The sequence below is a fragment of the Cornus florida genome, unplaced genomic scaffold (genome assembly GCF_030987335.1).
Source record: "Cornus florida cultivar Cherokee Brave unplaced genomic scaffold, ASM3098733v1 CherokeeBrave_3.0.0_Hap2_Chr08, whole genome shotgun sequence".
NCBI lineage: Eukaryota > Viridiplantae > Streptophyta > Magnoliopsida > Cornales > Cornaceae > Cornus > Cornus florida.
The window spans coordinates 15,789,028-15,801,733 of record NW_026775578.1 but is presented as its reverse complement, the minus strand read 5'-3'; the positions used below and the strand labels follow the sequence as shown (position 1 = coordinate 15,801,733).

At 41.0% G+C, this 12,706-nt stretch overlaps 1 non-coding gene across 1 annotated transcript; it reads left to right on the top strand.

Annotated features, from left to right (window-relative positions):
* Positions 1-9,677: 9,677 nt before the first annotated feature.
* Positions 9,678-9,784, top strand: LOC132272069 (small nucleolar RNA R71). The gene has a single exon (XR_009469959.1). It is a non-coding gene; the product is annotated as a small nucleolar RNA R71 (small nucleolar RNA).
* The last annotated feature ends 2,922 nt before the right edge of the window (positions 9,785-12,706 follow it).

Below are 12,706 nucleotides of genomic sequence, written 5' to 3'. Positions count from 1 at the left end.
TTCACATTCTACTCTTCCATGGTTTGTGGATATTGTCAATTATCTTGCGGTTGGCAAAATTCCAGCTCATTGGTCCAAACAAGAGAGGGACCGGTTTTTCTCCCAAGTTAAGCATTTCTTTTGGGAAGATCCGGAACTATTCAAGTATTGCCCGGACCAAATCATCCGGCGATGCATTCCTGAAACCGAGGCCACAAGCATTCTAAATTTTTGCCATACTCTTGCTTGTGGAGGCCATTTTAGTGCCAAAAAGACCGCTAACAAAGTTCTTCAAAGCGGATTCTTTTGGCCTACCTTGTTTCGGGATGCATACAATTTTTGCAAATCGTGTGAACGATGTCAAAAACTTGGATCCATGTCCCGAAGAGACATGATGCCCCTTACCAACATTTTAATTGTTGAAATTTTTGATGTGTGGAGGATTGACTTCATGGGACCATTTCCATCTTCTTATGGCTATGAGTACATCCTTGTAGCGGTGGATTATGTGTCTAAATGGGTTGAAGCCGAGGCTACCAAAACCGATGATCATAAAGTCGTGATCCATTTCATTCAGTCTCACATCTTTAGTCGTTTTGGTACGCCCCGAGCAATCATTAGTGATGGTGGATCTCATTTCCGAAATCGTTATCTAAAATCCGTCCTTGCTAAGTATTCCGTCATTCATAAGGTTGCTACACCTTACCACCCTCAAACGAGTGGTCAAGTAGAGATTTCTAACCGGGAGATTAAGCACATTTTGGAAAAAACGGTTAGACCGGACCGCAAAGATTGGTCATTAAGGCTAAACGATGCACTTTGGGCTTACCGGACAGCTTATAAGACACCCATTGGCATGTCACCATATCGACTTGTCTTTGGCAAAGCATGTCATCTCCCGGTAGAATTAGAGTACCGTGCTTATTGGGCCATAAAAAGGTTCAATTTTGATCTCAAACAAGCCGGCTCTAATCGTGCGTTGCAATTAAATGAACTTGAGGAATTGCGTAATGACGCGTATGAAAGCGCAAAAATTTACAAGGCAAAAACTAAAGCTTTTCATGACAAACACATCGTCAAGAAGTCTTTTGCCCCGGGATAAAAGGTCTGGCTTTTCAATTCCCGCTTGAAACTCTTTCCCGGTAAACTCCGGTCAAGATGGGATGGTCCATACATTGTCACTACCGTCTTTCCTCATAGAGCAATCGAACTTCATGATCCTGCAAGTGGATCACTCTTCAAGGTAAATGGCCAACGGCTTAAGCCTTGCATTGACGGCACAATCCTAACCCGAAAAGTTGAGGAAGTCCTCTTGACGGATCCAATTTATGAGGATTAGTGCCTGCTCTAGCTTTGTCTAGCTATCGACATTAAATTTAGCAACTCAAGGGAAGCAATTCTTCCAATTTCCATGCTTCCCTTGTCTTCAATTGCTCGTGCCTTGAAATTTTCTGGGAAACGGTTTGGAAAAGCCAAAAGTTTAATTTTTCTAGAAATATTTTTAGTTGTGTTCCACAATTTTAGACTGGCCTCTTAGATTATCTCAATTCTCACTTTCATTCCTGGAAGTTTCTATCTTAATGCATTAACATGATTCTTGCAAACTTTGAGAATTTTCTCAAAATCATCCATGTATTGGAGAGATTGTGTGCAATTTAAAAATTTTCTTAATTTCATCCAGGCATTAGAAGAGAGGTTAAGCAATTTAAAAAAAAAAATTTCCAGAAATTTTCCATGCATGGCTTGAATTGAAGCTGCTGCTTGCAATGATTTTTCAATGCATGGGAATGACATGAAAAATTTTCCATGTATGGAATGGCATGCAAAGTTTTCAAATATTTTTCCAACTGCCATGCAAAGCTTTAAAAATCTTTCCATGCATGGGAATGGCATGCAAAGTTTTCAAAATTTTCCTAAAAATCTATCCATGCATTGGATTGGAATAGCATGCAAAGTTTCCAATGATTTTCCAATCCAAAGTCTCCATTTCTTCCCATGCATGCCAAGCTTGAAAATTTCATTTTTGAGAAATTCATCCATTTTGCATCATGTTGCAATGTATCAAGCTTGGAAAATTTTCCATTGGCATAATGTTGCAATTATTCAAGAATCCTTCCCAGTGATTTCATCCGCCTAACATGCTCACTGCCTCCAGTTCGAGGGCTCTAGCACCCATTCCGAGTGCTCAGCATTTCATCTCATAAGCCTCTTCATTTTCCCGAGCTTACTGATCCAATTTCGAGCACTCGAATTGCCATTTCGAGTGCTCGACATCCCTCCACATCTTGGCCATTCTCTCTGCCCCAAGCTCGAGCACTCCAGCTTCCTCTTTGGAGTGCTCGAACCATACCTCACAACCATCTCTCTCTCAAAAACTAACCAACCTTCCTCAACTTGCATGCACCTCACAACCAACATACAACACCACCCACCCTCTCATCGACCCACATCTCTCTCAAACCAACAAGCTCTCGGCATTCATCTTCCACCACCATCAACCCTCACACCATGCAACCAATTTCCTCTCTCTACCCAAACCCACAACCATCCAACCTCACCACTCCAACTTCCTATCTCAGCTTCCTTCCACCTCTAAACCAACCTCATCTTAAACCCACCTCAACTCCTTAAGAACAACCATCTCTGCCACCCCTCTCCATGCAAACCAACCCACCCCATGCATTCACAAACCCACCTGCTCGAGCTTGCTCAACCCTCACCTAAGCAAACCTCACACCCTCCTTCACTAACACCAAACCCATCTCGGCAACACCCCGCCACCTTCCTCCTTACTCGAAGCCCTTATCCCTCTCTCACCCTCAACTCTCTGCCTAGCTTTCGAGCACTCGAAGACTAGTTTCGAGTGCTCGAACCAACGCCAATGCCCCCACTTCGACTGCTCGAGCCTTCCCAACTCACCTTCTCTCCACCTCTCCTCCATGCAAGCTCACACCATTACCTCAACCCCACCCTCTCGGCCATCCACCACCATGCATGAGCATCATGCCCCCACCACACCACTCATCTCTCTCATCTAACCATCCCAACAACCTCTCCTTTACCACCCATCAACACCAAACCAACCTTCCCATTCCCCACCTCTCAGCCACCTCAACTCAAACCCAACCCTTCTCTCTTTCTCTCACAACCCATCCCCAAGCCATGCATGCATGCACCTTCAGCATCAAACCCTTCCCATGCACCCACCTGGAGAGTGCTCGAGCACTCTCCCGCAACACTAACCAAACCATGCATGCACCAAACAACTACAATCCACCACTACCCCACTCAACCTCACAACCCCTCACCTCTCGGCTTCCCTCTTCCTCTCTCTCTCAACCCCAGCAACCAAGCATGCACACTATTCATGCTCCATCAACCCTCACATCTCACACATCAACCTCACACACACATCTCACACACCATGCTTTCACCACCCTCACCATGCACACCACCTCACTCACTGTCAAGACTTCGAGCACTCGAAGTCCCATTTCGAGTGCTCGAAGTGTGGAGCACAATGCACCATCCTCAGCCGAGGCCACTGCCCCAATTTCGAGCACTCGAAGACACCCTTTGAGTGCTCGAACCAAGCTTCCCTCTCTCTCTTTTAGAACCAAGCCTCTCTCACTCAACCCTTTCGGCTCCCTCACACCCATCTCACACCCTTCCCTCCTCTTCTTCATCTCTCCATCAACCCACTCTCCATGCCACCCCTACACCATGCACCATGAAGCAACTTATAAACCCATAAACCCATGCACACCCATGCCTGCCATCAACCTCTTCCTGTCTTCCTTCTTGCTCTCGGATACACTAAAATTCAGGTCTGTGACCTCGTCATTTGTTTTTCTTTTCTTTTGTTCATTCATGGTGTTTTACAAGGAGGATGGGCTTGTAATGTTGGAGTTTGGTTCTGTGTTGCTTGTTGTTGATGTTGCTCTATGCTAGAGCCTTGTTTGTGCATAAAATTTTTGGGCTTCATCATCCACCCCACTCATTTTCACCTTCTCCTTTTTGTGGTGCACGCCAGGTGTTCGCCGAAATTCCTCAACCAAGTCCACCTCTCTAAATGTCTCGTGCCGGTCATTCTCGCCCTCCTAGACCCTCTGCGGGTGCCCGTGCTGTCAATCGTGAGCGACCACGTGATCCTTGGGATCGCAAACAACTCAACTACGAGCTTTCTTTTCCGCTCACCGATGCCTTTGATATTCTACCCACAACTTCGTGGGCTGTAGCCGAATTAACTAACCGGCGTCTGCAGCACATTTGCGCGCCCCTTGCCAGGGTTGCCTACCCCCGTGTAGTGCGCCTCTTCTATCAGAATCTCCAATGCCCTAAAGAGCCACCCATTTCTCTCACTACATCCATTAATGGCACCACCTATGCTTTCACTATGACTGACATCATTCAGGTTTCTGGTTGCCCCATTGAGTGCCCCGATGACATTGTCAATCGTGAAAATCTCCCTTTATATGAGGAGCCGGATACATTAACTGTGGAGCAGATTGTCGCTGCCATTTGTACTGTTGACGATCCCAATAGGCCCCGGTCTTTTATCCGCAAAACCAATCTTCCGGAACGCCTCTGCTTCATTGACACTGATTTTAAGCATAATGTCTGCCCTTTGGTGTATAGCACTGAGCATAGGGGCCTCCTTTTGCAAGCCTTATATGCCATGGACCAAGGCCAATGGTTCTCCATCCCAGAGCTCATTTGGACCACATTTATGAAGTTTTGGCATGACGCTCATAATGCACGGGTTCCGTGAGTTGAAAATCGGAAATTGCCTTTACCGTTTTTCATCACTCGGCTCCTTCAGCACAAGGGTTTCGTTGTTCCTCCCCATGAACCAAAAGGTGAAAAGATTAAAATTTTTACCAAGCGCCGGTGGATCAATGTTCTTAGCCATTCTAGTACCCCTCAGCCTGCTGCCCCCCTGTTCATCCAAGCTCCACCTCCTCCTCCTTCTGAGGATGCTTCCACCGCGGCAGCCGCTGCAAGGGTAGAGCCTCCGGTCGGCTCTCACCAGGACCAGGCTTTCATCCGGGCTAGCATTGCCAGTATTCATGAGCGGCTGGATCGTTTTGAGAATTCTTTGTCCGCGTACACTCGGACTCTGTGTGAGACTTCTTCACGTGCTAAAGAAGATCGTCGTCTTGCTGCTGAAGACCGCCGTGTCGCAGCTGAGGAACGTCGTTTGGCTTCCGCCGAACGGCGTAAGACTCAATCTCTCCTCCATTCCATCCTCGCCCGTTTACCCTCCGGACCGTAGCTTGTTGCGAGTGTTGCACCTTCTCTTTTTGTTTCATATGTACATATTTCTCTTGTATCTTTTGTTTTCCTTTTGAACTTCCGGAATTTGCTATGTATAGGTTGCTCTAGTAGACATGATCTATGTACAGCTCTTTTGTAATCATGTAAAAACTCTTTTTGAAATGCAAATTCTCTCTTTTCTGTTAACTTTATGTACATTATTTTTTTATATTTATGCTTGTGCTATTAATGTTTTTTGTGGTTGTTTCTTTTTGTTCTTCGTGATACTCTCCAGGTTGCGCCGTCCAATTCAAGTTTGGAGGTTTTGTCTCCCCATGCCGTTTCCTCCCCCTGGGTATTTTTGTTCCTTTTTATACTCTTTGTCATTTTTGTCTCTAACTTACATCCATGTCCCACATTGAGGACACTGTGTAGTTTAAGTTTGGGGGTGCATCAAAGCATTCTTGGCATAGTTTTGGTATCATATTTTTGAAAAGCAATGATAGTGTAACTTGGAACTTGTCGGAGACAAAGCATATGTTTAATACCTTGTGTATAGAGGCAATTGAGAAATTTTTGAAAATAAAGAAATTTGAAATTGAAGTGATCATTTCAAATACAATGTAGTCTGTATAAATGCCTCGATTAGATTCTTGCTGGATTTACACTCTTATAAGCTTCACAATGCACAGACGCACATTGGAAACTTAACTGTGAGGCATGCAACTTGATCAACCTTGACCTTGGCCTAGTTAATCTGATTTGATGAACCTGATAGATGAATATCTTTGGCATGATTTAAGTTTGAGTTTTTTAAAAAAAAAAAAAAATGAGAAAGAAAGAAAAAAAATGACCAGTTGACGTTCGTAGCCTTTCCAACTTGAGCTATTAAGCCCTTTGGAGTGTCTCTACACTTAACACCCTAAAGCCGTCTGGTTTGGGAGTTGTTGGCTTAACGCTTGCTACAAGGGTTGGTTAGAAAGCTTAAAGGACTTAAACATTGCACAGTCATTCAAAAAAAAATTGTAATAAACATGGTTCGCTAGAGTTCGTAGCCTTTCCAACTTGAGCTATTAAGCCCTTTGGAGTGTCTCTACACTTAACACCCTAAAGCCATCTGGTTTGGGAGTTGTTGGCCTAACGCTTGCTACATAAGTTGGTTAGAAAGCTTAAAGGACTTCAGCATTGCACAACCATTCTATGTTTCGCTTATGAGTTGCAATAAATTGTCAACAAGCAACAAAAGTTGTCTTGTAAATAAAATCATGCCTTAGGGACCTCATTTAAAGGGGAATTCAATGATTTGAAAACTTGTGCTTTGGAATTGGAAAAGAAAGTAAAAGCCGCATATTGAGAATCCAATTCACTTTCACTGGAGTTTGAGTTATTTCCATTTAAGAGATGACAATTGAATTATTTATATGGACTATGATGTTGATGTATGCATGTTGAAATGATTTTTCCCAATTTTTGTATCAATGCTTCATATATGCAAGGTAGTCTTCCCAATGATCCCGTCTCCAGCTCTTTATCTGTTTCAAGTTGTATTCGAGCTATGTTTATGTTTATTTTTGCCATGGTGAATAGTTTTGTAATAGCATTCCCATGTTTTTATTCCATTGAGCTTTGCATTTTGGTTTTGCAAAGGGACTAGCAAAATGTAAGTTTGGGGGTGTGATAAGCGCTGAATACTGTATATTCAGGCGACCTAAATTACATTAACAAAGTCCATTAATTGATTATTTTATGTAGATTAACTCCATTTGCATGTTTTTGTGCATTTTCAGGTTAAAGTGCAAAAAGGAAGCAAAAATGATGCCTTGTGGCATTATGAACAAAAAGGGTGCCAATTCTGAATTTCTGGCAGCGGTAGAACCTGACTTTTGTCACCATTTTCGACCTAGCAAACTCAAGAACTGGACTTCCATCATAACATGAAAGATTTAGAGCTCTGAATCAGCTTTCCAAATCTTCAAGCGGTTCATCATTCGGAGTTCGGAACAGAGAGTTATGATCTTCTTAACAGAGGTACGCAGAACTGCCTGGCAGCACTGAAGTACTGCCTTTCTCCCCATTTTCGACCAACCAGACTTGAGAATTGGGTCTTCATCAAAACATGAAGTTTTTAAAGCACTGAATCAGATCTCTAAATCTTCAAACAGATCATCATTCAGAGTTCGGGGCACAAAGTTATAGTAGTTTTACCAAAGTAGGTCGGTGCTGAGCAAGAAGAGCATGTTGCACATTACACTAATTTAGAGTGCTCGAGACCACTCTTCGAGTGCTCAAAAATCAGCCAGATTGCAGCTCGGAAATGAACCCCTCTTTAGCCCACTTGTGCATTGGTTTCCACATTTCCACCCTCCTTCTTTATGGAGTGGTTGGGAATGTCTTTGGAGGAGAGAGAGAGCTTGGTTGAAAGATATAAGGCAACTAAGGGCCACATGCATTCTATGATTCATTTTTAGAAGATAAGAGGAGAGAGAGGAGAGAAAAGAAAGGAGTTCTTCAAGCTAACAAAGGGGAGCTCGAAAATTGGAGATGGAGTTCAAGCTTCTTCTTCATTCTAAGGCTCCAATGGGTAACTAACTCTTCTTCTAGGGAGGTAATGAAGCCTCCCTTGTAAGCATACTCTAGTTTTGTTCTTAATTTGGAGAATGAAGTATGTATGTGGTTTTTTTTCATAATCTAGAGCTCTACACATGTTGTAATGGATCTTAATTTCTATTAATGATTATGTTGAGTTTTATCATCTTGTTTTAGGTTATATTCTCTCATGATTTTATAGCTTGCATCTTCATAGTGGGAATGGAGATGAGATTATGAAATGGTTTTCTTGGCATGTCTTGTGAAGGTTTTGATAGTCCATTCCTGGGAACGATGAACCATACTACACCCCTAGTTTAATGTAATTAAGTAGATGGTTCATACCAACCGTGGATGGATTATACTTAGTCTTTGATTACATGTGCATTTACCATACAAAGTAAGGGATTTGATAGACCATTCCTAGGGATTATACTTAGATGGTTTATACTTAGCTCTTGATTGTATGAACTTCTTGAAGATAGTGTAGTTATCATGCATCTCTACATATCATGGTCATTTACATAAGTAGCTCCCCAAGTTAATTGCAAGCTAGTATGTTTATGAGGTGTGTGGTGGATTCATTTCCCTAGTCCTCTCCACCTAAGTTTCACTCCTTTTAATCTCCTTCAATTTATTATTTTATGCATCTTTACATTTCTAGCTTAGTGACAAACCAATCAACAACTCTTTATTACACCTTATCACTCTAAAATGACTCTAGACACTTAGGTTGCCATAGATTAGCGCAGTCCCAGTGGTTCGACTTACCCGACCAATAGCCCTATTTTACAATGATTCGTGCTATTGCGAAGGTTGATGTTAATTGACCAACCGATCAATGGGTGACAACTTGAGGTTGCGCCGGTTCACTCTCTTCATTAGACATTTTAACTTGATTGTCCACAATCCTACCACTCTGTAAGGTAGTCACCGCATTAACATGTTCAATGGTGTGGCCTTCCAATGAGGAATGGGTTTCCACAACACATTATTGCTTAGGTGGGGCATTAATAGGCATCTTTCCCTTCTCTCTTGCATTAAGAGTGCTTGTTATTTGCCCTACTTGGGTTTCTAGCTTCGCAATAGATTGAGAGTGAGAATGAAGCAATTGTGTGTTAGCCTCTAAAGTGCCCAAAGCATTCAAAACTTTTTCTTTAAAGGCGGGACTTCTAGTATTTCCTTGGGAATAAGATTGGTTGGGAAAATGAGAATTAGCAACTTAATTTCCTTATGATTGATAAGGTCTATAACCTTGGGATCTTTGGTTTTGAAGTTGAGGTGGAATGTACTTTCCTTGAAAACCGCCTTGGGAAGGGTTTAAGCCCTCTCCTTGGTTTTTCCAAGAGAAATTCGGATGATTCCTCCAACTTGGATTATAGTGAGTACCATAAGGATTGTTCCCTTGGTTCACAAAAGCTGCATTGACTTGTTCATTAGGTTCATTTTGCACTTGTCCATGAGGACAATGAGAAGTAGAATGAAGAACACTAGAACAAGTCATACATGTTTCATTTGATGCACGATGAGAATGGTTAGGGAAGGAAGATACTTGGTTCGCCGAGTTTTGGTTAATCAAAAATTGATCAAACCTTTGAAATAAAGACTTCATTTCGGCGGCTATTTCATTTGAATGGTCGACTTGGTGTAAGCCAACACTCTTCCTACCTTGTGAATTTCTACTATTCTTGGATAATAGTGTTCTATGCAAAGAATTTTTACTCATGCTCTCATAAAGACGCCGCACGTCATCCTCATGCCTATCAATGTATGAGCCACCCATGGAAGCATCAACCATACGCTTATAGTTATCCGATAAGCTCTCAAAGAAATATTGAACTAATTCCCCTTTGGGCATGTCATGATGTGGACACTTCCTAAGCAATTCATTGAAGCGTTCCCATGCCTCATGAAACGTTTCTCCATCCCCATGTGAAAATTCTCAAATTAAGGTTCTCATGGCATTGGTCTTAGAAATCAGATAGTACTTCTTCAAGAACTCTTGTTGCATTTCTGCCCAAGAAGTGATTGAAAAAGGCCTAAGATTGTTAAACCAATACTTTGCCTTGTCTTTTAAGGTGAATGGAAAAAGTTTGAGTCTTAAAACCTCTTCCGACATGTCCGTATATTTTACGGTGGAACATACTTCAAGAAACTCATCCAAATGCTTGTAAGGATCTTCACTTGGAAGTCCATGATAGTCAGGAAGCATTTGAATGGTTTGTGACTTAATTTCATAATGATGTGATCTAAATGGGGGCAATTGGATGCATGTAGGTGCATTATACTCGTTAGGCACACAATGGTCCCTTAAAGCAAGAGGTGGATTAGCTACTTGAGGTACAACATAAACACCTTGGTTTTGAATTCCTTGATTGATGATGGGAGGTTGTGGAGCATACATTGGCCTTGGCATTCCATATGGAACTTAGCCTTGTTGTTGTGGTGGTTGGTGAATGTATGGCCTAGGCATGCCTAATGGTACTTGTATGTTCTCATTGTGCACATTAGGATGAATGATATCTTGTTGGTCTATATGACCAAGGTCCTCAACATAATCATCATTACGGTCATCCATTGATAGATTGGTTATACTTGAACTTCCTCTTCCCCTAGGATTTCTAACGATGAATTCAAGATGCAAATCAAGAGGGATAAGAGTTGGTCTCAATGAACGACATCCATGCATGCATAATGCAAAACACAACAAGCACAAAGAATGACAAACACTATGCCTTCACAACAATGCAATTAGACTTCTTCCACAAACACTTAATTCATACTCCCATGCTTTAACAACAATGATGCAAGAACAATTAAAAATAAGCCTCCATGCAGGCCGACGATTTAACTAAAGGATTGAATAAAGAAAGTCTCACAAAGGTCCTTTAACACTTCAACTCCAAATTTAAAGCTTAGCTTAACAAATTTTTAGAATTTTTAGCTTTTTACTTTCTTTGTTTGCTTGTATGCTCCTTTGCTTGCTTCCTCTCTAACAATGCACCTAGTTAAGTAAGAACAACACAATAAGTAACCAAAAAGAAAAATAAAAATAAAGTAAAGACACGATCAAAAGAGTACTAATCCTAATTGATTCCACAAATCCAACGTTGCCAAATCTAATCAATTAATCCCCAGCAACGACGCCAAAATTTGACGTATGTAAAGCCGCTTGATATACCCCAAAATTGATGTAATGAATGTGCGGTTCAAGAAATGCCTTTTGGGTTAAGTTTAAATTTATAAAAACCACTACCAACACTACTACTAAAGTAGTAAGAGTGAGTACGGATCGTCCCAAGGGATTGTGAGGATCTAGCAAGGTCGTGGAATTGTTATTAGGGCTAGTAGGTCGAGTGATCAAACAATTGGTTGGTTGGTTGATTAGAGAACAACTAAATTAAACTAAGTGATAACAAAGAATGCAATTAAGAGTAAGTAAGAGAGAGAAAGATCTTGGGGTTTAGAGATCACCACCAAGCAATGCATTTCTATATCATTGACAAGTGATTACGAGGGCAAATGATGTGTTGCAATATTGGTATGTGTATGTGTTCGGTTGATTCAACAAGTAAGGATGGCTAGTTAAGCATGTATTGTCTAAACATCATGTGAAAGGCACAATATATCTAGGCAATGAAGTATATATTGTCTAAACAACATGTGAAAGGCACAATAGATCAAAATAAGTCATTAATCCTTTCATTAAGCTCACAATCCAAATACAACACAAGGATAGAGACATATGCTACTTGTATTCAAAAGCTTGGATCATCAAACAACAAGTATAGATTGTCCTCCCATTTAACACTATACTACAACTACACTACATTTACACTACTAGCATGAAAATAAACTAGGGGAGAGGCACAATCTATCAAGGAATAAGTATGAACCATCAAAAGAATCATAGGAGCATTCCTTTAAGCACTATATTTTGACAATCTCTAAATCTATAGCATCAATACACATAGACATGCATCAATAACACAAAATCTAGAGACAAGTACATGAACATCTATTCTAGCATATATAAATATATGATAGAATGAAATGATCAATTGGAAGCATTAAACCACATAAATCATTGAATAAACAAGATCTATATATATCAAAGTGTCAAAACATTAATTACAACACTAATCCCTCAATAATACACAAGATTAAGATATAGAAAGCATGATTGGGGCTAACTCTCTAGCCCCAAGAGGATGTCTAGCCACTCATGGTGATGTTGCTCCAACCTTCAAGGGCTAACTCCATGGAAGAGATTTGCTCCTTGGTTAATGAAGAGTCTCCAATGGTGTCTCTAGCCTCCTCCTCCTCTAAGCTTGCTCTCCAAGAGATTCAGCCCTAGAATAGTCTATTAGCTCCCCTTATAAAAAACAATCCTTATCCTTATATAGGTAGGTCAAAATGACACCCAAAATGAGCTGGGGTCGTGTACACAATATTCTCTAATGATTAGATAAAGGACAACTTTCAATGAGATGGAAATTTAACTTTTTCGCACTGGAGGAAGTTCGATCGATTGAACCTTGGACTTAGATCGATCGAACTTTACTACTTATCACCTTTGGCTTCATTTGCTTCCTTTTTTCTCCACTTTGCTCCTTTCCTTGTTTAATCCCAGAATTGCTTCAATTAAGCTCTTATTTGGCTAAGTTAGCTTATTTTCGGGATAAGTGCCTGAAAATGGAAATAATACGAAATCAATCTAAAATGGTAAAGTAAGATAGATAAAGATATTGGAATGCCTAAGCTTAAGGGGTTTAAATACGCACTTTTCAGTGCTCATCATACCCCCAAACTTAAATATTGCTAGTCCCTAGCAATGAACTAGAAAGTAAAGGAATGAAATAAACAACTATACAACTATGAACTA